The sequence below is a fragment of the Notamacropus eugenii genome, chromosome X (genome assembly GCF_028372415.1).
Source record: "Notamacropus eugenii isolate mMacEug1 chromosome X, mMacEug1.pri_v2, whole genome shotgun sequence".
Classification (NCBI taxonomy): Eukaryota; Metazoa; Chordata; class Mammalia; order Diprotodontia; family Macropodidae; genus Notamacropus; species Notamacropus eugenii.
In genome coordinates, this window is record NC_092879.1 from 4,163,038 (window position 1) to 4,190,816 (window position 27,779).

General features: G+C 39.1%; 2 pseudogenes; one reads left to right on the forward strand and one right to left on the reverse strand.

The window, feature by feature from the left end:
• Positions 1–2,189: 2,189 nt before the first annotated feature.
• Positions 2,190–16,429, reverse strand: LOC140515820 (putative phospholipase B-like 2 pseudogene; annotated as a pseudogene).
• Positions 16,430–16,481: 52 nt separating this feature from the next.
• On the forward strand, positions 16,482–27,301 carry LOC140515821 (peptidyl-prolyl cis-trans isomerase FKBP7-like; annotated as a pseudogene).
• The last annotated feature ends 478 nt before the right edge of the window (positions 27,302–27,779 follow it).

Below are 27,779 nucleotides of genomic sequence, written 5' to 3' on the forward strand. Positions count from 1 at the left end.
TTCCATTTCTCCCTTTCTCCTCCCAATATATTTCTCTCTCACAGCTTAATTTCATTATTTTGAGATATGATCCCATCCTATTCAATTCTCCCTTTGCTCTCTGTCCCTCTGTCTCTCTCTGTCTCTGTCTCTTTCTGTCTCTCTCTCTCTGTTTCTCTCTCTGTGTGTGTTTGTGTGTGTGTGTGTGTGTGTGTCTATATGTGTATATAATCCCACCAACTACCCAGATACTGAAAAAAGTTTCAAGAGTTACAAATATTGTCTTTCCATGTAGGAATGTAAATAGTTTAACTTTAGTAAGTCCCTTATGATTTCTCTTTGCTGTTTACCTTTCCATGATTCTCATGATTCTTGTGTTTGAAGGTCAAATTTTCTTTTCAGCTCTGGTCTTTTCATCAAGAATGCTTGAAGGTCCTTGATTTCATTGAAGGACCATTTTTCCCCTGAAGTATTATACTCAGTTTTGCTGGGTAGGTGATTCTTGGTTTTAGTACTAGTTCCGTTGAATTCTGGAATATCATATTCCACATCCTTTGATCCCTTAATATAGAAGCTGCTAGATCTTGTGTTATCCTGATTGTATTTCCACAATACTTGAATTGTTTCTTTCTAGTTGCTTGCAATATTTTCTCCTTGACCAGGGAACTCTGGAATTTGGTCACAATTTTCCTAGGAGTTTCTCTTTTTGGATCTCTTTCAGCAGGTGATTGGTGGATTCCTTCAATATTTATTTTGCCCCCGGGTTCTAGAATCTCAGGGCAGTTTTCCTTGATCATTTCATGAAAGATGATGTCTAGGCTCTTTTTTTGATCATGGCTTTCAGGTAGTCCCATAATTTTTAAATTGTCTCTCTTGGATCTATTTTCCAGGTCAGTTTTTTTTTCCAATGAGATATTTCTCTTTATCTTCCATTTTTTCATTCTTTTGGTTTTGTTTTGTGATTTCTTGGTTTCTCATAAAGTCATTAGCGTCCATATGTTCCATTCTAATTTTTAAAGAACTATTTTCTTCAGTGAGCTTTTGAACCTCCTTTTCCATTTGGCTAATTCTGCTTTTTAAAGCATTCTTCTCCTTATTGGCTTTTTGAACCTCTTTTGCCAATTGATTTAGCCTATTTTTAGAGTTGTTATTTTCTTCAGCATTTTTTTCAGTATCCTTTAGTAAGGTGTTGACCTTCTTTTCATGCTTTTTTTGCATTTCTCTTATTTCTCTTCCCAGTTTTTCCTCCACCTCTCTAACATGATTTTCAAAATCCTTTTTGAGCTCTTCCATGGCCTGAGCCCATTCAATATTTATTTTAGATGTTTGGGATACAGAAGCCTTGACTTTTCTGTCTTTCCCTGATGGCAACTATTTTTCTTCCTCATCTGCAAGGGTGGGAGAAGATATCTGTTCACCAAGAAAGTAACCTTCTATGCTCTTATTTTTTCCCTTTTTTGGGCATTTTCCCAACCAGTTACTTGACTTTTGGGTCCTTTGTCAAGAATAGGATATACTCTGAGGACCTGTAAGATCTCAGTTCCTCCAAGGTGGCACACTCAAGCGTGTACTGGTCTGGGTGCAGGGAAGGATTTTTGTACCCAGAATCTTGGCAAAGTTTCCTCTCCACAGGCACTTCACTTCCAGTTCTGCCAAGCTAGCACTGGGCGGGGGCGGGGGGGCGCGAATTACGTCAAGCTGTGGGGACAGGGCTCCCTCAGTGCCCCCAGGGGTTTTTACGATCCAGCAATGGCCTAGGGCTGTTGTAGGGGCTACTGTGAGAACTCCTGCTGCCTACCTGATGTAGCCTCTGCGGGCCGCTAGCTGAGGCTGGAGCTATGGGAAGGCCCTTCTCCCTTCCTGGCCAGCTGAAAAACCCCTGTCACTGACTTTTGGCGCCTGCTGGTTTAGGGATCTGGGGACTCACTGCTGCTGCGACTAGGAATTTCACCCCCAAGGGCTGTTCTCTAACCGTGAGCCATGCTGGACTGGGCTGTGCCCTGCACTCTGCATCGGGTGCAACTGATGTTTCCCGTGGGCCTTTCAGGTCACCCTGTGCTGGAAATCTCCACTCTGTTGTTCTCTACTTCTGCTCCTCCAAAATTTGTTGAGAGTCCTTTTCTACAGGTATTTTATGGTCTGTGTAGGGAGACCCTGAGCATATGTGTCTTTCTACTCCGTCATATTGGCATATGGGTCTTTCTACTCCGTCATATTGGCCCATTGTTGAATTTCTTAAAGATGGCAAACCACGTGGAGTGGTACTGGGCTAGTCAATTTACCGCGATATTGCGTAGCTACTCCAGAAGGCTGTCCTTAGGCTTTACTTACTCCCACAGCTCCACGATGCTGTTGCTAATGGTCGTCTCTAGGGTCACCACCACACTGCCCAAGATATAGAAGTCATCACAGGAGAAGATGGTCCCAGAATAGGAGGAGAAAAGCTGCTTTTTCTCAGGATTCAGTGGTGACCCACCTTTGGTCAACGTCTGGAAACAGAAGTTGTATTTCTTGATGATGAGAAGCATGTGCTGGTAGGAATTCCAAGTGCCATGGGACACCAATGTTATTGGGCTCGATGTTATTGGGCAACAGCTTGATGAGGTCTGAGCAGGATCCCGAGCCCATGACCCACCTCTGCTCTGTCTGTTCAGGGCCAGCTCCAGGTCCTCCAAATGCCCCGACAGCTGGAACAAGAGGAAGCCAAAAGGAGTGATAGTGAAATTTTTAGATGGGAAAGCTATGCATCCCTGGTAGATGTCCTCCAGTCTCTTCAGCTTCTGGAGAGCAAGCTCCACATGGTGCCAGTACTCGACATACTTGCCAGACACAATCTGCTTCTGCATACAAGTCAGGTCCAGTTCAATGTACTTCTTCAGTTTCTCACAGTGTCATACTTGAAGGGGCTACAGTAATCCACTGCCGTGTTCATCCAGTGAATGTAGATGAGCTCAGCAGATATAGGTACCTCCCCCAACCTGGCTGCAGAGGCCTGCAGGGTATCACTGAATTTCTCGTTGGTAGTCAAATACAGGAAGCCAAATCCACCCGTTCTCGCCGATGGTGTTGGTGAGGCTGACCCATGCGATGGCCCCGGTGTCCCAGCCCTCCACCAGGTTGAGAGGACCTATGGCCGAGTCCATCACCACCGAACTGGTCACGGAGGATGGAGGTCGCAGTCAGGACTGAGGCAGACTTAGCGCCAGCCCCAGCCCCAGTCCCAGCTCCAGCCTCAGAGCCAAACAGCAGACCTGATACGCGTTTTTGTCTTTCTAAGACACACCTTGATCAAGGTTTTTTTTTCCCCCTATAATGGCCTTCAAAACAATCACCTGAGAATTTCAGCAATTTATGTTTATAATGGATACTATCATTTTAAAGGCTGTTTGTATAAGTAATGTGAGTAAATGTTCTGACAGAAAAAAAGATACCTCTCGTTTTGCTCTCTCCAGATTCTGAAAAACGAAGCATAATTAGAAAAGAGATGAGAGTACATGCGATTAATTTGCAAATTGCTATGAGTTGTTCCCTACAATAGCATAACAGACCATCTGTTAACAGAGATGGGAGAACTAGAACTCCATTCCTGGGCTTCCACAAGCCTCTTTAAAAGATTTTGTGGTTACGAAAAACATCTTAATGGATTTTTTAACAAGGTATTAGTCCCACAAACTTCTTTTGCAGCTACTGTATGCAGTACATATTCTATCTTTGAAGGGAGAATGTGAGTGGTTTGAAACTCTTTGATCTAGGAGACAATAACAGAATTGCAGCTAATCAAACAAGGGGTTATAACTGTGATAGGTAAATTAAAGAATAAAATCCCTTGGGTTGAAATGAACTGCATAGATTCAGAATGTTTAACAACAGCATGAGCAGACTGGAATACGGTTGATATGTAAAAGAAAGCTGTGTAGTATGATTAATGAGTTTGAAAGTATATGAAAATAGAAAAAAAGTCTGGAGAGATAATATGAAAGGTGGATAAGGAGGTTTGGGGACAAATAGAGGACGTATCCTGCACACGGCAGGTGGGCAACTGCTCAAAGCCCCTCCTGTTCCTGGACATTTGATCTCGGTGCCCATGCCCAGGTTTCAGATCGTTTAAGCATGTTGAGAAGGTGTCAGCAAGTTTGACTTTGTTTAAGTAGAAGAATTGAGACTGGAAATTTGGTGGTTTGATTTCAAAGCCAATAGAGGGTTAGGAGAAATTTGATAAAGGAGGTGTTCTTAAGTTTGATAACTGGAACAACTTACTGTCACTTAAAGTTTTGTGCAGTAGATTAGTTGGAAATAATAAAGCTCATAATGTGAAATGTTGGCAATAAATAGCCTTCGAGTGAAATATAATAGTAAATATTTAAAATTGTAAATTGACTTTCTAAATGGTAACATTTGGAAAATAATTCTAGATATAATTCGATTACTTCTGGTCACATTTTAAGTGGAACTCATTATTATCATTATTCTAAATCAGGAAACTTGTTAGTTTGGTGACTTTAAGCCAAGTTACCCAATATCTGATATGTAATGCATATGAAGAAAAGAAACTAACGTTGTTTTGATAATTCATTATGTTAGAAATATTACTAGAAAAGTAAACTCTTACTCATTTCTTTTGGGTTGTGGATGTAAATATGTTACTAAAAAGTTTTAGAACTGTAGAAGATAGTAATAACAGTTATCTGAGAAGTTGGCATAGAAAGGAACCTTTAAAAATGTCCTCATCTGTCAAAGTCACAGTCTTAAAATCCTACCAGATTGCTCATAGTTGAAAGTCACATTGAGTGCTTTCTTTTGTAGCAGATTGGCAACTGAGTAGGGTGTCAATATTTTAAAACTGCAACATCTAATTCCATGCTCAGGTTAAAGTACAGTGATTGAATTTTAGATAAGGCCTAAACATTTCCGAGGAAAACATTTTCTCCTTAAAAAATACAAATCAAATATTGCTCTCTAACCATTGGACCATACTGGACTCAGAAAGATTTCTTGCAACTTTAGCTTTAGTTTCCTCTGAGTACAATTAGATAAGGATCTGCTTACTTGTGTTCACCCATCTTTCAGAATGGTCTGTAGGCAACTCTTATTATAAACCTAAGAGTGCATAAATATTGGATGGGGTGAAAAATATTGATCATTCTGATACGTGACTATTATATAGGACCTTAAATGTTTCCTTCTATTGTTCAAATTAAGAATTACTTAATTAACTCCTGTGAGACTTCCAAGATTTCTGCCTGAGGAAACAACGGACCCTGCCAACATTAGATAACATTTCTTAGGTCTGTTTTTTGCCTTAGCCAAAAATCAGTCATGTAGAATCTTTTGGAACAAGAAATTCTAAAAGCAACGACATAATACTTAGCCCAGAATATTTTAAACTAACCAAATGATAACAGGTACGAATTCAAACTGATGTATGTCCCTTTGTTTACTTGGTAACATCAATATAGTTAGAAAAATAGATACTCTTGTAATTCAAATGTTGTTAGGCCATAAATTCAGTGTTAAATGAAGGACAAAAGGACAGATTTCATTTTTATAGATTATAATGATGAAAAAAATTTCTTCTTTGTTTTTAATTTGGACTTTTTAATTAGGTTAAATAACATTTAGTGACATGTAAATAACATGTAATAACATTTTAATGACAAGTCTTATTTCACTGGGTTACAAGTGAAAAAAAGTTCATATATCAGTTTGTGGGAGTTTTACTTATATTTGTTCAGAATGATTTTCTGTGTAAAGTAATTTAGAGATGCATTCAACTGACTTAAGCTACCTCGACTAGAAATGGGTTTTATGTTTCAAATCCATGATGTTGTTTATTACACTGTGCAGACATACTGATAGACATGCAGATATACTATTGCGACATTATGACTTTGACCTTTAAAAGAAAAGGAACAAAGTTTTCCAAACTGCTGCTTCTGAAGTACTTATCTACAGTAAAGAGGAAGTTTCATTTAAAATCGTTTAGTTGTCACTTATGAAAATTGCATGACCGTTGATTAAATTATTAGCAGTTATTTTCATGAGGCTAATCTAATTAGGTATATTTTTAGCATTGCATTACTTAGAAAACTACATCTCATTGTAAACACTTTCTGATGAGAGGGTGGTGGTAATTAGAAATTAATTTTGTTTGGACATTTGAATTTGTTGTTGAAATTTAGGGCATTTTATGCCAACTTAGTTTTAACGAAGTTCAAAATTTTTTTTATAAGAACGCATTTTTCGTTTAAGGTTTGAATAAGGTATAGCTGTCAGTCTGGAGATTTACAATTACCATATAAACTATGTGTGCGAAGTTACAACAATCTCATATTACTTCAGTAGGTTTTACTAACTGCTTTTTTACATCAGGGTTAATTTTAACTTGCTTTTGAGAAAGGCAAATAGTGGTGGAAAGGAACGTAAAGTAAATATCTTCTGTGTGATTTTTTAGAAGGTCTGATGCATTTTAAACTGTTGATTAATATATTGCAACTCTTGTGTCTTACCTTACTGTGACTAGTGAGACTTTGCTGTTTGAGGTGAAACGTTTTTTGGACCCTGAATATTCTTTTTGAGCTTCATTCTTATGTTTGTTCTGTCCTTGGGACAATCTCAAATGAACACATCACACATGCAAGCACATATACAGAAACACACAAACAAATGAAACAAAAACAAAATAGTACCAGCACCTCAATGACAGTGACATCTGAGATCTAAGACCACTGGCCTTATCAGTCACAGAAAACAAGATTAGCAGGGTGATCTTGAGGAGGCTGAGAATAGACTGTCTTGATTAATTTTCACATACAAGATATGTACTCACCTTATTCTGAATACTTGCCTGTTTATAAAAGGCTACTGAGCTTTGGGGCTAGGCATTTAGGACCCATATACGTAAAATCTGTCAAATGGTGGCTTTCCCTAGTGAAGGAAGGGAGATAGTGATGGAGATATCTCAGAATTTAAAATGTTACATATAAGAAATTTAATTTAATTTTAAAAATTATGAAAGGCTTAATTCATGCCAAGTGCTGTATGAAGTGATGTCTGAAACTTAAGAAGTTAGTTAGAAACAAATTCATTTGAGGGGTTGGAAGAAGTAGGGACTTTACCTGGGAGAGAAAGAGAGGCCTCAGCCTTGGGCTCCTTGCCACTGCCTCTGCCTCTACTTTAGCTGGAGGACGGGGGACTTCGTGAACAGCAAGATCAAGAAGATATTGGAGCTCATATCTCTCTATTGTGTCTGGGGATAGGGAGGAAGGTAGGGAGGGGGAGAGACAGAGACAGAGATGGAGGGAGAATCTTCCATTTCTCTTTCGATATTGCTTGATCATCCTTCAGTAAAGAAATAGATGCTATCCTTACTATCAATACAATGCCCTGTTCAGATATAACAACCTACATCCTGCTTGATTCTTTTCTGTTATTTCTTGCAATTAATCAATCTGCCAGTTAGTCAACAAGCATTTTTGGGGATTAGAAAGCAGTGGGGGATAACAAATTTAGGGCAAGAACTAGTTTCTTGTCTGGTAACCCTAAGCAGGACAGAAAATGCCCTGATCATCCATTTCCTGAAATACAAGAAAGTAGAAGAAGAGTTTTATCCCAGAAGCTTCAACCACCTATCAAGCCACCCTGAATGCCCCTGCCATTGGTGGAATCAATGGTGGTAAATGATGGAATGAAGTCAGAGCTAGTTGCCACATATCTAGTTTTACAAAACTGAGTGTGAATCTCTACATAAAGATGTGATTCGGGACAGTCGCCATGGATGAGGCATGATCCCGCAGCACCTTCTGTGAGGGAGGAACTCAGTGTTGAACCAAGGTAGAAATACCATCATCCTCTGTATATTGATTTTTCACATTGCAGCACGACTAGAAAATGGTCAAGGAATGGAGCTCTCTCCACCAAGGGCTTATGGTGGTGTTCTTGGTGGGTGCGGGTGGGCAATGATAATGAGACCCTGGGTGACTCCTCACTACAACACATGCTGGTATGGTTTTCTAATAGCTTACACCCATTTCTGAAATTTTTCTCCTATTTCTTCCTTATGTCTCTTCAAAGATAGCAGAGGATGGTGGCAGCAGTACTTTCGATGGATTCTGCAATAAGATCCCAGCCAATAATTGGCTGTTAGTTTGGAGGCAGTTTTCCAGTTTAATACTGATTTTCACTTCAGAGGAGATGCTCTCATTTCTGCTAGCATTGAGTCTTAGAGTCTTGTCTTTCACTGAGGGTGTCAGCTCTTGGAGCTGCAGGGCACCTGGAGGGCACAAAACTTTGTGTCTCCTGACTACATCCTTCAGGTCCCAGCAAGGATGTCTGCATAGCAAAATGACACCAGGAAGATTTGAATTCATGACCCTAAGTTCAAAAACGTACCATTAAGCAAGTCACTGCTATTTTTGAGCCTCTTTTTACTCAGCTGTCAAATGAAGTGATTGACATAGGTGAGCATAAAAAGTTCTTTCCTCATTCACTCTATGATTCTATATAATGTCATCTGATTGATTTCAATCACTCTGGGGGGGGGGGAAGGGGAAGGTATTTATTTACTACATAGTCAGAGGTATCTATGATCTCATTGCAGTGAATACTCCCTAAAATGATGGAAGACAAAAACCATTCAAATTTTCAATTTTAGGTGATTTTGGAGATGGCAGATAAAAGGTGGGGGATTGGAGGCTGCAAGCCAGCTAAATTCTCTCAAAATTTTGGAGTGACAGAGCCAGCACAAGGTCAGGGTGAGACATTCTTACAGTCTAAAAAAACTTGGAACAGTCTTCTGAAGAAGTCTGTGACACCAGGATGGAGGCCTGTCTGGAATGTTCCCAATATTGATTGCATTAAATGATTCAGGAGCTATGAGCGAAGAGATAGAAAGGGGGTCAGACACCTGGTCAGAAAGTGATTACAGGGATCTTGTTGCTAGCACTTAGATACAGCTGGTGCTGACTGGCAACTCTGTTCGTCATAGTAGTTCTGGTTTTGGTTCCATGGTCGAGAGGGGTGGTAGTGCTAACAGGTCCAGGGGAGCAGTGACCCCACCTCTGCCCAGATCTCTCCACCATGGGATCACAAAAGACTTGTAGTCTCCCGAAACTAGCTCTGCAAACAGCAGTGTGAAAAAACTTCAAGACTGGGAGGGTGCTTCTGCTTCCACAAGGGAGATACCCAATTTTAACATGTAATTCAAAGTCAGTAAATAGTCTGGAATAATGAGCAAACAATAATAAACAAACAATCAAAAAATAAAAAAACAGCCTTGACCATAAAAAGCTACTGTGGTGGCAGGGTAGGCCAAGACATAAAATCAGAATAAGGCAACGGGGAAACAGCTACAATCAAAGTCTGAAAGAAAAATGATACTTGGACCCAAGCTCAATGAAAATTGCTGGAATAGGTAAAGAGAAAAGAAAGGTAGAGGAAAAATTGGGAAAATAAATAAGACAAATGCAAGAAAATTATGAAATGAGAATTAGCAACTTGATAAACAAGACATTAAAAAGCCATTGAAGAAAACAATAACTTAAAAAACAGAATTGGCCTACTGGTAAAAGCGGCACATAAAAAAAATCACCGAAGAAAAGAACTCATATTAAAGTAAATAGACCAAAATACACAAAGAGACACAAAATCTCACTGAAGAAAACAGTACATTAAAAGTTAGATTCAGGAAGCTCTACTCTAAGGACTCTGTGAGAACACAAGAAGAAATATGATAAGTCAAAGGAAAGGGAAAAATAGAAGGAAATGAGAATTATCTCATCAGAAAAACAACTGAAGTGGAAAATAGATCAAAAATAGATACAATTTGAGAATTACTGGGCTACCAGAAAGCCATGATTTAAAATAAAGCTAGATATAGCCTTTCAAGAATTTATAAAGGAAAATTGCTGAATTTCTTAGATCCAGAGGGTAACATGGAAATCAAAAGAATCCACTGACCACCTCCTAAAAGAGATGCCAAAATGAAATCTCCATGGAATATCATGGCCAAATTCCAGTGCTCCAAATTCAAGGAGAAAGTATTGTAAGAAGCCAGAAAGAAATAGTTCAAATATTGTGGAGCCACAGTCAGGACCATACAGGATTTAGCGGCTTCCATGTTAAAGAATCAGAGGGCTTGGAATATGATATTCCAGAAGGCAAAGGAGCTAAAAGTACAACAAAGAATCACCTACTCAGCAAAACTGAGTACAATCATTCAGGGAGGAAATGGATATCTAATGAAATAGAGGACTTTGAAGCATTCCTGCTAAAAGACTAGAGTGGAATAGAAAATTTGACATTGAAACAGAAGACTCAAGAGTAGCATAACATGGCAAAAATGAAAGAAAAATCACAAAGGAAATGACAAAGTTAAAGCGTTTACTTTCCTAAATGGAAAGACCATTCATGTAAGTCATTAGGAGTTTCTCATTATTAGGGCAGTTAAGAGGAGTACAAATAGTCAGAAGGTATGGGTGTGAGTTAATTATGATCTCAGAAAAATGAAGGTGTGAGAAAGAGGGAGTTACTGAGAAAAAGGGAAAGGAGAGGTAGCATGGGGAAATTTTTACATAGAAAAGAAGCACAAAAGGAAGAGATTTTACAATGGAAGTGTAAATGGGGTGGAGGGTACAATTCTTGTACCTCACTCTCTCTGGAAATGGTTCAAAGTAGGAAGAATGTATACACACATACAGAGACAAAAACACACACTTGGCTTTTTTATGGAAATCTATTTTACCCAAGAGGGAAATTTGAGGGAAAGGGAATAAAAGAAAGAAGGAGAGTGGAATAAGAGAGTCAGTTGTTGGAGGAAAATAGACATTTGAAGAAGGACAGGATAAAAAGAGAAAGAGAAGAAGAAAAATAAAAAATGGAATGAAGAGAAATACACAGTTACTGATCACAAATGAGAATTGGATGAGCTCTCGCCCATCAAACAGAATCAGATAACTTGGTTAGATGGAATGGATTAGAAACCAGAATTAAACAATATATTGTTTACATGAAACATATTTCAAATAGAAACACACACACAAAGTTAAAGGACTGAAGCAGAATCTAATATGCGTCAGCAGAAATAAAATTACAGTAGGAGTGATCATGATCTGAGGCAAAGCAAAAGCAAAAATGAACCTAACTAAAAGAGAAAACTGGGAAATTTTATTTTGTGAAAAGATACCATAGACAGTGAAACAATAACACAAAAAATTTGCAGCTAGTTTCTCTGATATATTTATTAATAAATGGATATAAAATGAATCATTCCTCAAATAAATAGAGAATCGAGTCAAATTTGTATAAAATAACGTCCATTCCGCAGCTTATAGATGGTCAAAGGATATGAACACACTCTTTTCAGAAGGAGTCCAAGCTATCTATATAGCTATATGAAAAATTAATCCTCAAAACCACTCTGGATTAGAGTAATGCATACTAAAACAACTCTGAGGTATCTATCAGAAATGAAAAATACTAAATAAAGGTAGCAGTAAGATATCATTAGTAACTTGAAAACTCACAGTCATTGCCTAATGATGTTTTAGAAACTCAATGATCGCTTTGGCCCATTACGTACCAGAAGTTCTGAGTCATCAGACCATCGACATCGCAGAAAATCTTGACATCTCTTTCAGGGGTCAGTTATTGTAAAGGGGTCCAGAGGAATTCTCCCCAGGGACCTCAACCATATCAATGTTGAGCTCAGTCTCCTTGGAGAGGAGAAATAAGTCTCCGGGTGGAAAAGCGTTGGGGAAATTGAAAAGAACTTGCAACCGTGATCACAATCTGTAGTCATGTACAAAACATAATCAAAGGCGTTACTCTGAATTTTCCTTATGAGATGAGGTCTGTGTGTTCTCACTTCCTCATCAATGTTGTTATTCGAGAGAATGGCTCACTTGTTGAAATCAGAAACTTCTTGGGTGAAAGATATATCTGAAGAGTTTACATGAGACCAGGTGTTGCTTGTGCTTTTGCACAAGTCCCAAAAGATGAGTTAATTCTTGAAGGAAATGATATTGAAATTGTTTCATACTCAGCTTCCCTGATTCAGCAGGCCCCCACTCAAAAACAAGAATACCAGAAAATTTTTGAATGGCATCTATGTTTCTGAGAAAGGCACAGTGCATCATGCTGATGAATAAGTTTGAAAACGTAAAGCAAGAGATGTGCTTTCAGTGTGTATCAAGTGACGAGACGATTTAGCAAGATTATTTATAAAGCATTTTGGAAAAACCTTGAAGCAATGTATAAATAGGAAGGTATTGAGATGACTGTATTATATAGACAAAATTGTTATATTTTGTCATAGCTTTCTCGGTTTCCTTCACTGGTATGCAAATGTTTCCCATGTGTATTACTCTGTGTCAGTTCCATAAGAAACTTTTTCTTTCTACAGATGCCAAAGGCCATGACCTGAGGAGTCAACACTTATTCAGATGTCAAAATAAAATTTTCTTTATCAAAAAAAAAAGAAATTCAACGATCTGTGTTGATCAAAAGTTAAAAAAGAATTTGTAGTTAGTCTATTCCTTTGATACTCATAATTTTCTTTTTGGTTTACTTCTGTCTTCCATTCATCTGAACTTTAATTCTTAGGGGTTTTTTTGAAGAAGAGAAAATTCTTTTTAGTTTGCTTATAAAAGAAGAAGTTAACAAAATTTCGTTTGTGCTGTATGTCACTAGAATGCAATTATTAAAAGTTGGCTTTTTATACTGATTTTTAAATCTTCCATATTTTGCCTTGCTTGAAGTACTGGTGCATCTTTTGAAAGTGATTTTAACTAACATCCTCAATTAGTTTCAACCTACGCTTCTACAAATTGTGTTGTTTTATAGAAAATTGTGGAAATAAAAAGTGAAGCATATGCTGTAATTACTCAATATTTTCCACTTCAGAATTCCACTTGGATTATACAGATATTGAAAGAAAGACTCCCTTTAGAAATATTGTAGCCTTCTGGTTTGGGGAAAGTTGCAAAATTGATATTTCCAATTTTAAATGTTTAGAAAGCGACCAGAAAGACCAGAAAAATGTGTGCTTTTCTCTCCCTCGTTCTTCTCAGTAATTGACGGAATTAATATTCTAGCGACAAGTGCATAATTTAATCATCTGTATACACTCTATGACTGGATGTGTAAATTAAGTTATAGATGAAAACATTAAACATCAGGCTCCTTAAGCACAAATCGTTTGCTGCCGTTTTACTGACCAAATGATTCTAAAAGTAGAGTTTTGTTATCCTTCAGAGAGATTATCCAGTTTTCTAAATATCAGTTTTTTTTATTTGGAGATGCACTTTATCCGTAAAAGTCATTTCAGTTTTAAATTGTCTTGTTCTATTGCAGTGTACTTAATATTTGAATTTTGCTTCTTGGTCTTACACAAAGTCTGTGATGTAAAAACATATCAAGGACTTTAAATTTTATTACTAATAAACTTACTAAGTCATGCAGAAATATAAACTATTTAAAAACGATAAATCGTGGAAGGGATGAGGGAAAAAAAGGTACACTAATGAATTGTTGGTGAAGATATAAACTGATCCAACCATTCTGGAAAACAATTTGTAACTACGCCTAAAGGGCCATAGAATCGTGTATATCCTTCGATCAAACAATATCACTACTAGATCTGTATCCCAGAGAGAAGAAAAAGAGTCCAAAAAAGGACATACATGTACATAAACTATTTACATCAGCTCTTTTTCTGGTGACAGAGAATTGAAAATTGAGAAGATGTTCAAGAAATGATGAGGGAGTGGTTTCAGAAGAAAAATAGAAATGTGACAAGGTTTACTGTTGGGATTGGAAGCTCAATTCCGTGTGGACAGTCTCGGGCGGGTAAAGGTGGGAGCTTCTAAATCTTAGAGCTCTCATGAGACCCCCCCCAGGAAACGGCAGGGGATCGAGGTGAACCGAGCTATCTCGAGTAATTCCGCCTCTTCCCGTGAGAAACGTGATGGGAGAGAGATCTCCCCGCCCTTGAGATGGTCCTGGATCTGGGCACACTATTGTTATCTAACAGCACGGTATTCAGATTCAAACTATGCGGCTGAAGGTTAAGTAGGATTGAGGAAGCCTGAAAGCTCTCTTAGCACGTGAGGAGCCAAGAGGACAGTAGGCTCCGCTTTTCTTCTTTCCTCTCTCCCCTCCCCCTCTCTCCCTGCTTGTACTTCTACTTCCAATCCCTTAAGATCTTAGCCTCCTTAGGAAATCTCCCCCTCTTCCTCCTAAGGAAGACCCCCCTGCACTTGTAACCGAGACCCTGAAATAAAGCTCAACCCTTGTTCGACTCTGGAACGTCCTTTCTCTCATATGAGCATCCGGTTTTGGCCAACCGAAGACCTCGGAGGTGAGGTAAGAAGACTCGGGTAGCCCACACAGGCCTCTAGGCCTGGCAGTTTACATTAACTAATGGAACTTGAAGTCAGAACTGGGAGACCACTGTACACAGTAACAGCAATTTTGTAATGATGATCAATGTAATGATCCAAAGACAATTCCAAAGACCTCATGATGAAAACTTGCTAACCACCTCCGGAGAGAGAATTGATGAACTACTGTGAAATTTGAAGTATAAATTTATCACTGTTTTCCTTGTTCTTTTGGTAATATGATTAACATGGAAATGTTTTGTGTGATTTGGCATGTATAGTTGTTATATTGTTTGTCTTCTCAGTGGGTGAGAGAGGGTGTGGAAAGAAGGGAAAAAATTTGTAACTCAAAAGAAAAATCTGTTTCATTTCAAAGAAAGTAATGATAAAAATATATAAATAATGCTTTCTGAAAATCCTAGGTGACTTTGGTCTCTATCCTCCCATTAGCTCACCATAGAGGTGCTTCTGAGTTTTCTGGGGACCCTGTTTACTGTCCTTTCATTTCTCATGGATACTCTCTTCAAATCACACTCTAAGATAAATTTCCTCAATCATAATGGTGACCACATTTGGTGATCATATTTCTTCCCCTTTTGGACTTCATCTGACATTTATGGTGAGTGTGATATTAAAGATCTCTCTATTGTTATACGATTAGAGGAATCCTTAATAGTTCTGATAGATATATGGGAAACAACCTAATAAAAAGAGAGGTGTGTTTCTATCATGTCGGATGCTTTCCTTCATAGGTAGCAAACAACATAAGTGCAGGAGGATCTTGTATTATCTGGAGAAGGAATTGGCAAACCATTGAAGAAAATTCCATGCACAAAGTTCATGGAGTCACGTATAGTCAGACAAAACTAAATGACTGAACAAAAACAGCATCTTACATTCTCAGCATCCCTGGCTCAATTCTCTGACAGTAAAAATGCAATCTGCTGTAGAACACTGCTTTTGAAAGTTGAATATTTTCATCAGTGATGCTCATGTGCGTACCATTCTCATTTTTTAAATTTAGATCTTTACCCATTTATCTTCTCTTTATATATGTCTGTATCTATCTGTCTGACTGTTTAGCGTTTCTATTTAGGCACCCTCGGGTTGGCTCACAAATACTGTGCTAATCACCTCTCACAGCTCTGTAACTAGCCATGTAATCTGGACCAGGTTCTTGTCTATAGGGATTGTGTCTGGTTAGGGTGGGGATTCTTTTTAAAATGTTTCTTGTATCATCAAATTCCCACCCCCTTGAAACTCAGTCATCAAATTGAAACCAGGAAATTATCACATATCTCCCAAATCTGTGGTGTACTCCAAAAAGAGGGTCGGGGATTGAAAAAAAATGGATTTAATGTAAAATATGAATGGGTATTATTCCTATACACATAACAAAAACAAAACATTACAAATACCCTTGAGTGTGCAGAATAGGATGCAGCAGCTTAACTTGTAACAACTGGTAGGAAGGTGATATTTAAACTTCATCAAAACACAAAGTAGTTGTTGGGATTGCTGATTAGGCACTTTCCATTTAACCCCAGTTTTACACCATCAGAATACCCGGCTGCTAACACAGCAGCTTCACTAGCCCAGCACTCTTGTCAGTGTGTGGATCTCTGTAGAACAGAAATTTTCCCTGCCTCCATGCTGTTTCAACCTTGGATTTCAGGATCTTTCAAACGTCAGATTCTAGACACATCTACCCTGGGATGTTCATTGGCCTTAGATAATTCTGGAAAGGTCAAACACACCAGGGGCAAAGGCAAATGAGATACAATTCTCAGTAGACCTGGGGAATCACAGTGACTATTGCAGCAGAGTATGCTCTCCTTCGCTATGCCTCACTGGAGTCACATTATACTATCTGGAGAGCTTCCAGTGAAGCAACCCAGCTGGGTGGGGGGGGGGGAGAGGCCGGGGGAAGGCCGGGGGCAGGTCGAGTCCGGGAGGTGGCCAAGTCCGGGGCGGTGCCGGGGGCGGGACTGGGAGGCAGCTTTGTGTGAGGGCGCTCTAGCCCCCTGCAGGCTCAGCATCTTCTCCAGGAACTCTGCGATCAGTACCCCAGCCATCTGGGCTCCCGTGTTCGTGCTGCCCTGCTGAAGCTAAAGGGGAAGCAGCACCATGCTCTCGGGGAGACTGAACCTCCCAGGTCGGGAGCGGACAGGCAACGTGGAGGGAGGGAAGACTTGGGCCGTGTGTTTGCAGGTCTCTGTAGCTCCATCGCTGTCCAGCACCTTAATTCCATCCCTGTCATGGTGAGGGAACAAAGTCACGGAGGGCAGAGGGGGAGGGGGAACGAGCGCCTAGCTGGGGTGGGGGGAGGGAGGGAAAGAAGGGGAGGAAGGGCGATATCCAGCAGCTCTCCCTGCACCGCCACTTTTATCACCTTCTCCCGGATTTATGAATTTACTTTGTGCTTCTCACTGGGCTCAGGGTACAGGCGAGAAGGATCCTGCCCTGGACACCCCCTGGCTGAGGGTGGCCTCAGTAGCATGAAATAGAAGCCGAGGCCTCTGTCCTCGTGGGACTCTTACTGACTTAGAGCACCACACGTTAACATGCTCTATGTTTTACTGTATTTTTATTCATTTTGCTAAACATCTCGCAGTTATACATGTTTTAATCTGGTTCGGGCTGCATTCGGGGAGGGTTGGCAGCAGCATTGCCCCCACAGCCCTACCCCCTCAATGTTTTGTGGGACTTGGAGTTTTATTATTCATTTCAAAAACTTTTTCTCTCTTACCTCTCCCCATTCCCCGATAAAGAAAGAAAGAAACAGAGAAGAAAAAATTCCTTGCCAACTGAAATAACCTGCGTTGGCCACATCCAAAAATGTATGTCTTATTCAGCATCTCGGTCCAGAGGATGGGTAGCCTATATCATCGTGGCTCCTCTGGAATTGTGGGCATTGCCTAATCCGGGATAAAAGTTTCCCTTCAACGTTATTTTTTTTATACTGATATCATTGTGTAAATGCTTCACCTATTTATCACTCCACTCTGCATCACTTCATACAAATCCATCAATTTCTCAAAGCCTCCCCTTTCATTTCTTATAAATATCATAATTTGTTCACCCATTCCCAAATTAGTCATCACCCTCTTAGTTTCTGCTTCCTTGCCACAAGCTGCGTACTTTTCTCCATTTTTTTTTTTTTGACATTTTTAGGTGTGTAGGCCTAGGGGTAAAACATATAGATTTTGGGGTATTCAAAGTTTAGTGACTTTGGAGGCTTGGTTCTAAATTCCTTTCCCAAGTAACTGGAGCAAGCCACAACCCCACCCAATAATATGTTTGCCCATTTTCCTTCTGCCCCTCCAAGGTTTGTCATCATCCAGTTTTCTCATACCTGAGTTTGACATATACATACACAAGAAAACTCTTGCTTCTGCCTTTTTTTACAGATTTTTACACACTTCTCCCCTCCATGCAGCCTATTCCTAGCCAAACTGTCCTATGTCTAGTTCCTCTAATCATCATAAATGCTGTCTTCATGCCTTTTTATCAGTTGTCCCCTATTGCTTAGAACAAAGCAATCATAGGACTGTAAGACTTTGAAAGGCTAAGTTTCCCTTTCTGGCAGCTGGAGAAGGGGGGATTGACTAAAGATTAAGTTCCTCTTTATTCTTGTGTATGGTGTCAGGCGGTTGGTCTATGTCTAGTTTCTGCCACACTCGCTGAATAAATTGTGGTATATGAACGTAATGGAATATTGTTGTGCTGTAAGAAATTATAGACAAGAAGAATTCAGAGAGGCCTGGAAAGAATTACATGACCTGATGCTAAGTTAAAGGAGCAAACCAGAAGAACTTTGTATACAGCAACAACCACAGTGGGCGAGGAATTTTTCTGGTAGTCTTAGTACTTCAATGCAATGCAAGGACCTAAAAATTCCCAGTGGTCTCTTAAGACAAAATGCCTTCCACATCAAGAGAAAGAACTATGGAATTCCATTGCAGAATGAATCAGATCATTTTCTTTTGTATTACATTTTGTTTTATGATTTCTCCCTTTCATTTTAATTCTTCTATACAACATGACGAAGGTGCTAATGTATTTAACAGGAATGTATGTGCAGAACTTATCTAACATTGTATGCCATCTCTGGGAAGGAATGGGGAGATGGGGGGAAAGAGGAGGAGGGAGGCGAAAAACTCTAATATTTACGGAAGTGATTGTAGAGCACTGAAAAGAAGTAAAATTAATAATAATAAAAAACAAAAACAAGATTAAGTTCCTCTTTCCAATACTAGTGGATAAGGTTATTTTCTTTTCTTTAGCTAGAATTTAAGTCTAAGACGTGTAACACAATCTTCTAAGGTTGACAGCTGGAAGATGGGGCAGCGGATAGGGGTAGTGGTGAGTGGTATGTGACTTCTAATTGCAGACCACATGCTTCCCTTGCCAAGTAATCTTTCTGGTTATAAAAACGTATGGCCTGTAGAGAAAGGACTTCTGGCTTAATCTCACTTTAAAAATTTGGATTAAGAGATCCTGAGAAAAGCAAACTGGTCAGATGACCTGTCTTATCCAGTTGAACTGTGTTCAAAAACTTTCCTGGTTTGGTTATTTTTTTAGTTCCTCTTCTCCGTTATAAAAATAATCTTTTAAAATCTCTCCCTTAGTCATTGGTGATAATATGAAAGTCATTTTTGTACATTAGTAAGGGACAGAGCTTGAACAAATCAATAAGGAGAGCCTACAGCTAACATCTTTGTTCTCTGAAGAAAACTCAGAGAATTCTTCTCCTTATGTCAACAAGGTCAGATGCGACTGACTTAGCATACTTGATGAAACCCTTAACCTGAGACACTATGTTGAATAGTGGAACTTTTTCCATTTCTTGATGCTTTACGGAAATGTACTGTTATGTCATGTTAATGGTGAAGAACACACAGATATCCTGGTTTATAAATTCAATAGATACTTTGTCAACTCTGTTATCTGTATTTATAACCTATCCAATTAAGAAATTCCTTTCTCATAGTATAGTTAAACACATATGGAGACCATCAAGCTGAGGGACACAAACACTCTTAAATTATCCTTCAACAGATTTAAGTCTGGTCATTCCTATAACAGACAGTCAGAAGTTTTTTGGCTCCATGATCACGAAACTGCTAGCTTTAAGAGAATAAGCAATATATATTCAGACTGTTTATCATTTTTAACCAAACTTTCCGGTCCACAGGTACAGTTCTGTGAGTCGGATTGGAACTGATGGGCTAGGACGGAAGAGCTCTCCACTTCACAAAACCAAAAGGTTTAGGAGCCTCAGGATTCATTTTTTCTGAAGTCTTAAACCTCGACCGGGTCGTGTAAGTCCTCCCATTCCCAGCTTGCAAAAGATTCCCACTAGCTTGTCTGAAGTACGAAAATTCTCTTTATGCTAGCTTTGGGACAGGGAAAAAATTCGCCTTAAATCACTTTGCATTATTTAGGTCTCTTTGACAGTCAATCATAGGAGAATTAGTACAAGTATTGTCAGTATTAGTGGCAATTAACTAAAGATGAGCTTAAATTACGTTGGGCAAGATATGGCTCTTTTGGACTGGCCAATGTAACTTTCTGTTAAACCAAATTAATTCAAAGGCCAAGAAAGCATCTAGCCAGCACTGGGAATGTTTTCATCTTGGGCTTGCTGACATAGCTGAGGAAGAACAAAAGGCAAGAGTCTCTTCCCTTAAGGCTCCCAAAGTTATTTCAGCACCAGTCAAGTACTGGCTAGCTCCCTCTACCCCAAGAGCCCCACCCTATTCTTCTCTTTCACTCTTTCTGCCCTATACCTCACCTCCTTTCTCCCTCTGCCTTCCCTTAAAGACCTTGATCTGAAGAGAATGACTGCACCCAGCCTTTATACCCGCCCTCCTCAATTTCCCTTACCTGCTGTAGCCCTGAGGAGGATAACTTTGTTCTGCCTCAGTTGCTTTCTCATCCTGCTACCTCCCTGTTGTACCTTAGGGGCTCTGGTCTTGAGGAGGACAGTTACAATTCACCTACAGACTAGATGTCTGAACCTATCCCATGGGGCCTGTCCCTTTAAGAAAGTCAGAAACTTTGGGGGCGCCAAGGCTCCCCACCCTTCCAATGACCATAAGGGTACTCCGAGCAAAGGGTGCAAGATTCACCTTTATTCTGTCTGGTCTTCAATCCTTGCATGCCCCTTTCCTTGGAATAATAATAGTCAATTCATGATGGGGATTTTTCACAAGCTTCTGATTTCTCCTCTCTCTGTTGTGAGCTCTGTGTGTATTTGTCCGGTGGTTAATTGTCAGTTTGTCTGTCAGTGTATGTCTCTGTCTGTATCATGTGTTCTGTGAATGAGACTGTCATCTTGAGAGATCTAAGATGCAGGCAGCCAGAGATTTCTAAAGGCTGCAGCTAAGGAAACAAAGAAACAAAACTTAAAGTCTTTTCCTTGTTTTTCTGGTCTGGCTAAACTGGAATTACAATGGAAAGTTAGATCTGAAGTCAATGATTATTGACTGGGACTGCAATGAACTATTGTTTGAAGCTCTGATTACAAGAATAATTTCCTAAGTTATCATGAAGCCAATTGCCAGGTGCTGCAGGCTGAGAAGGGTGGATCCCTGGAAAGATTTTGGAGAAGACCTTGAACACAACTTGAGTAGGATCTTCCTAACTCTATTTTCAAAATGTGCTATTTCCTTTTTGTAAAGTGAAATCCCCCACTTGAATATTCCTAAGTCTTCCTTTTAGCACCTAGTGACCACAGTGTGCTGTTAGATAATGACTCATTCTTGGACACTAACAGATCTAAGGAAGTTCCTTCCTTCTGTTAAGTTATGTGACATTGTTCCTTTTTTTCTTTTATAAAAAATGTCTATGAACAAGAAGTCTTGTAAGCATAAGGATCAATCTATTAAACAACAAATGGATATTGGAAAATCTCTGAGTTATCATAATGGAATTCAGGAATGAATAGCTCACAATTTTAACTTATAGTCACTCATGGCCACATAAATACATAAATATAATATGATATAGAAGCAACATCCTCCTAAGGAGAAAATGATTAACACAAATTAATTAGACAAACATGTAAAGTGATAGATGTTTAATTAAATAGGATAGCAAATTTTGAGAAAATGAATCAGGATCAGACTGACTCCTCTAAGAATTGTATATAGATGTACATGATTGGCTTCTAAAAATTTATCATGGTTTGGTAATAAGACCTCAAATTTGAATCTTTTGGACAAAAGTTGTATAAGACAGTAGTAAAAGTATATGAATTTTCTTTCTTTATTAAAGTAACTGTCCAAGAATTTTGAAGGCAGATGAACTAATTTTATGGTTGAACTCTCACATTTTTTTAAAATTTATTTTTAACACAGTTTATAACAGATAAAACAATTCCAACTTTTGGTCAGGTGATACTTCTTTTTAAAGCATTCACAATATGGACCACAGAAGAAATATATTTTTTTTAAACATTAATCAACTGGGACGCAAATAATATTTATGTTGCTAGCTTCACAAGCTCTTGACCTAATTGTCTCCACAGTATTACTAAGAATTGAAGGACCCTAACTTATTGTTGTTGGTCTAAAGTCCTATGTCTAATAGCTTAATTTTAGACAACCTCGGATGTTCCCCTACTCATAATGTATAATTGAATAGATCTGGTATTAAGCTTACAAACCTTTTGACTATAGGAAATTGCCAGCAATAGTAAGGACATTGCAGGGATACAGTATCTCCCCAACTCCATGTCAATTCCAGGCAGGATTAGATTATCAACTTTCATTCAGTCAGGCATAAAGTTTTCCAGGTGTCACTGGGGAAACTGAGTCAGGAGAATCCCACCTCAGCCCAGGCTGAACAGCCACTCTCCCACCCTTCCCTTGAGATCACCTATGCAGTTCATACCAGCATCTCATCAGCTTACTGGAATCATGTATTGGAGGATCAGATCTCCTTTCTTGCTACCCATACCTGGAGTTAGACTCAGAAGAACAGTCACTTAATAGTCTCATAGCATCTAAAAATGGCAAGTTCCAATAACCAGGTTTCAAATATGATTACAGTTTCACTTTGGCTAAGGAACATCTTTTGAGGCAAGTCTTAAGTGGCTTACATGTCTTTCTATACATGTTCTAGTTCCTGATTAAATGGCAATCATAAAATCAAATTTATCATTAAAACTTTGACTGTTCCATCAATGCCAAATTTTACCCGAGGTTACCTTCCTCTAGGAAATTTAGACTGAAATTCTTTTCTCCAAACTAAAGATGTCATTGATTTATTCTCAGTAATTAATTCAGTCTATTGTTTTAATACTAATTGCTTTTACCTCACTTTGTAACATGTCCAATTTTTCTCCCCCTCACTCCCCTCCCCCCACTTCCTAATATTTTGCATTCTGATTACTGCTTCCCTCAATGTACCCTCACCTCCATCACACCCCATCCCTCTCCTATCCCCATCTTCTCTCTTTTCTTGGAGGGCAAGATAAATTTCCATACCCCTATACCTGTAGTTCTTATTTCTCGATTATATGCAATAAAAATTCTCAACATTCGTTTCTAATACTTTGAATTCCAACTTCTCTCCCTTCTCCCCTCCCTCCCCAGCACTACTGAGAAGGCAAGCAATTCAATAGAGACTAAACATGTCTTGTTTTGCAAAAGACTTCCATAGTAATCATGTTGTGTAATATTAATTATATTGCCCTCTGACCTACCCTATCCCCCCTTACTTTCCCCCCCTACAATTGACCTTGTCCCTTCTCGAAAGTGTTTATTTCTAGTGACTCCTTTCTCCCATTCGCCCTCCCTCCTAACATTCCCTTCGCTCCACTTGCTGCCTCCTCTCCTACTTTCCTGTGGTGTATATAAATTTTCATATCAAATTTAGTGAGCATGTTATTCTCTCTTGCAGTCACACTTGGGGAGTGTAGCTTTATTTTCCCCCTCTCCCCTTCTCCCTTATCTCCTCCATTGAATAAGATTTTTCTTATCTCTTTTATGAGTTATAGCCTTCCCCCTTCCGTTACTCTCTTTCTCTTCCCGGAATTTTCCTCCTTCACCCCTTAATTTTTATTTTATTTTATTTTATTTGTGTGTGGATATCATCTCTTCTGATATAAAACACCCTGTACTCTCTATCTATGTGCATGTGTGTGTGTGTGTGTGTGTGTGTGTGTGTGTGTGTGGGTGTGTGTATGTACAACCTCTCCATCTACCCAAATACTGATAAAAGATTTAAGAGTTAAAAATATTTTCTTTCCGTGTAGTAAGGTAAACAGTTCTGCTTAACAGAGTCTTTTATGATTTTTCTTTTCGGTTTACCTTTTCATGCTTCTATTGATTCTTGTCTTGGAAAGTTAAATTTTTATATACAGGTCTGGTCTTTTCCTCAACATTAAATCTTGAAATTCGTCTATATCACTGAATGACCATTTTTTCCCTTGAAGTATTGTATTCAGATTTGCTGGGTAGGTGATTCTTGGCTTCAATCCCAGTTCCTTCGATTTCTGAAATATCTCACTCCAAGCCCTTCGAACCCTTAATGTTGAAGCTGCCAGATCCTGTGTTATCCTGATTGCATTTCCACAGTACTCAAATTGCTTCTTTCTAGCTGCTTGCAGTACTTTCTACGTGATCTGGGAACTCTGAAATTTGGCCACAATATACTTAGGAGTTTCTCTCTTTGGGTTTCTTTCAGGAGGTGATTGAAGAATTCTTTCAATATCCATTTTGTCCTCTGATTCTATAACATCAGGGCAGTTTTCCTTGATAATTTCATGGAAGATAATGTCTAGGCTCTTTTTTTGATCATGGCTTTCAAGTAGTCCAATAATTTTTAAATCATTTCTCCTGCATCTATTTTCCAGGTCAATTGTTTTTCCAATGAGTTTTTTCACCTTGTCTTCTATTTTTTCAAATTTTTGGTTTTGTTTGCTAACTTCTTGGTTTAACTCATAGTCCTTCGTTTCCCTGAACTCAATTCTCTGTTTCAACAAATTATTTTGGTCAGTGAGCTTTTGAACCTTCTCCTCCATTTGGTTAATTCTGCTTTTTAAAACCTCCTTCACCTCGTTGGATTTTTGGACCTCTTTTTCCAATTGAGTTAACCTCTTTTTAAAGCTGTTATTTCCCTCAGCATTTTTTTTTGGTTCTCCTTTAGTAAGCTGCTAACTTGTTTTTTAAGGTCTCCTATTGCCTGAAGCCACTTTAAGTTCCCTTTCTGACAGTATGCCTTGTTCTTCCTCATCCGAAAGGATGGGGGGAGACACCTGTTCTCCAAGAAAGTAACCTTCTATGGTCTTATTTTCTTTCTGTTTTTTGGGCATTTTTCCAGCCAGTTAAGTGACTTCTGAGTTTCCTCTCCACAACCACCTCCCCTCCAGTTCCTCCCAGCCAGAGCTTGGGGGCTGAGATTCAAATGAGCTACTCCCAAAACTTAGGGGTTTTTGGCGGGGGGCAGGGCTGCTATTCAGTGTGAGATTAAGTTCAGCTGCTCAGGTGAGGGCAGGGCCTCCACATGGGTCTCAATTCCCTCAAAGGGTTTACGAGAAGATCTTCAACAATGGATGTGGGCTACTTCTTGCTTTGGGAGCCCCTGTCCACTGCTGCCTCTACTGCTTCCTCCTGAGGGGGCCTGAGTTATGGGGACACCCCGCTCCTCTCTTGGCCAGCCCAAAAGACCCTGTCAGTGACCTTTGGTGCCTGTGGGTTGAGGGACCTGTGCTGCCACTGGAGATTCTGTTCCTGAAGCCTGCTCGGATCTGCTCCTCTTGGTGCTGCGTAGCCAAGGCAGGGCTGGGCTCTGCTCCACGTCCGGTGCTTGCCAGATCTTTCCCATCGGTTTTTCAGGTCTCTCTGGAACTGAAATCTCCTCCACTCCATTGTTTTGTGGCTTCTGCTGCTCTAGAATTTGTTGAGAGTTCTTCTTTACAGGTATTTTGTGGGCTGTGGACTAAGAGCTAAGTGTATGTGTATCTTTCTACTCCACCATCTTGGCTCCTCCCTCTGAACTGTCACATTTTAAAAGACTCTTATACTAGGTATAGCATTTAGGTAAAGACAGAGACAGCAAATATTATAAACTGATATTGTATAAAATTTAAAAAAAATGAAGAACAAAAGTTTAAGTGATTGCACTAATTTATATTGTCAGAATTATTGGGGAACTTCTAGATCTGAACCAGAGAAGCAGAATTCCCTTTCTGAACTGTCCCAAGAATAAAATCTTTGTCAAAGTGAGGATATCTAGGCACCAGATGCCATGAGACTACTGAGATTCAAAAAGTGAGGTTTAAATGGACATTTGGAATGGATTCCTTTGATTCCCGGAACGTAATATTAGCTTACATTGGTAATTGACTAGTTAGCATTGATTTGTATGATTCATGTTTAAGTTTTCTTGTTTATCTTGGTGGCATATAAATACGTCTTCTCAAAGCTAGTCTATTATGAGCCATGGAAGTTTTAATCTGTGCCTGACAATGTAAAAATGTAATTTTGTGAACTGTGAGTAAACTTGCATGGCTGTGAAAGTGACTTATTTCTGTGTGCTTTAGCCATATTAACTACGTTGTACTGTTTCCTTTCAATGATCAAATCATATATTTTCTGGGAGCCCCTGTCATGTTTTCCTGTATTGACTCCTGGATCCCTCTGTCATATGAATTGACTCTCTCCTAATTGGAACTTGCACTCCAATTTGGAAAGGGTGTGAAAAAGACGGCACCAGCCATAAATAGGTTTCCCAAGAGTCTCGACCTTTAAGAAGAACAACTCCTTCTTTATCTGACCCATTGCATACCAAGGACTAGTTATTTAGAGTTTTTCCCATATCTTTGTTGGTCTTCCCTTTCCTCCTACACATCCCTTTTTGCGATTCTCACTCTCTCTTTACCTTCTTCTGTTCCCCCTCATCTTTCTCCCCATCCCCTCTCCGTTCCCTCTCCTGCTTCCTCCTCTTCGTTCTCCCCCTTCTTCTCTCTTCCCCTACCTTTCTCTTTCTCATTCTCTTCTCTCCATTTCTTTTTTCTCTTCCTCTCTCCCTCCCATTTCCCTCACCTCCCCCCAATACTTTCACCCCCTCAAAGGAAAAATAAAAATCCTAAGAAGGACTGTCATCCTGCCACTGTTGGCTCTACTTGAAATCCCAGGGTGCAGACTCTCCTGCCCATCATTTCTGGCTAGAGCTAACCAACATCAATCTCGTATGCATTTAGTGCTTTAAGGTACAAAATGTAGAGGAAATTATGGATGAAGTGAAAATGGAAGGTTTCCATCTTCCACAAAGCTGTTCTCCCAAAAGCAGGAAGGGAGACTTTCTCAATACCCATGATGATGGCTACTTGGAAAAGGGCACCCAATTCTGTGCAATTCTGTGCATCCAGACACAAATTAAAGGTCATCCAAAATGTTTGTTCCTAGCGTTGGCCAAGTAAACAAAAGTCTAGATATTGCTGTGATGGGTGTGTGTTCTGGAGAAAAAAGAAAAGTGACAATACCTTCTTCACTGGCCTAAGGAAAGGAAGGCTATGGAAGTTTTCTTCCTGTGACCAGGAGAGTACAACTGACAAATCAGAAAGATGAAAATCAGTTTTCCAGAAATCATTATTGACTATCTAGTTCTTTGCTTACAGGTCACAACAAGGCTTGATTCCACCAGTTAAAGCACTGGTTTTCAAGACTGAACTCTATGCTGTGACCAAAGGACCCTGAAACATTGAAACATTGAAACAGATCGATGTGGGCAATGACAAGGAATTTTCTAAAGTGGAGATCAATGATAACTTGAAATAGAAATTTGAGAAAGAGGATAAACCGTGTGACCAGTTATATCATTACTCTGTGTGGAAAGATATTTCTAAGAAAAATGACCTCTATGGAGATGGCTTCAATTCTTCCAAGTAATATAATGTATATGAACATGAAGAACTGTATAGCATATCTTCATAAATTCACATGACTATCTTTTGTTTCATGCACAAAATTATTTTTATTCAAATTTTGCCTAGTTTTTCTATAAGGCCACGTTTATTACCCTTGAAAACACTCATTTTGGAACTTTCTGTAAATTTTTAATATTAAATTTTAATGTATCCTAAATTGCAACGGAAAATTTTAAAATGTTGTAAGTACCAACTAATATTTATATACGTGGAGTGCAGAAAATATTTATGTTTAAATCCTTAAGCTTCTCAACAGTTTTTCTAAATGTTGACTGTTGTCTTTGAATATTTTGTTATTTACTTTTGTCTCATTGTGGTAGCATATTCTTAAAAAATAGACATTTACCTTTGATTTCCCACTCAAGAAAGTGATTGGATGATACAAATTCAGACACACACTTCGAGAGCGGATTCTTCACGCAAAATTTACATCATCTTTAAAATCAGGGACTTATTTTTCTGCTACTATCATCAAGCAAAACTAC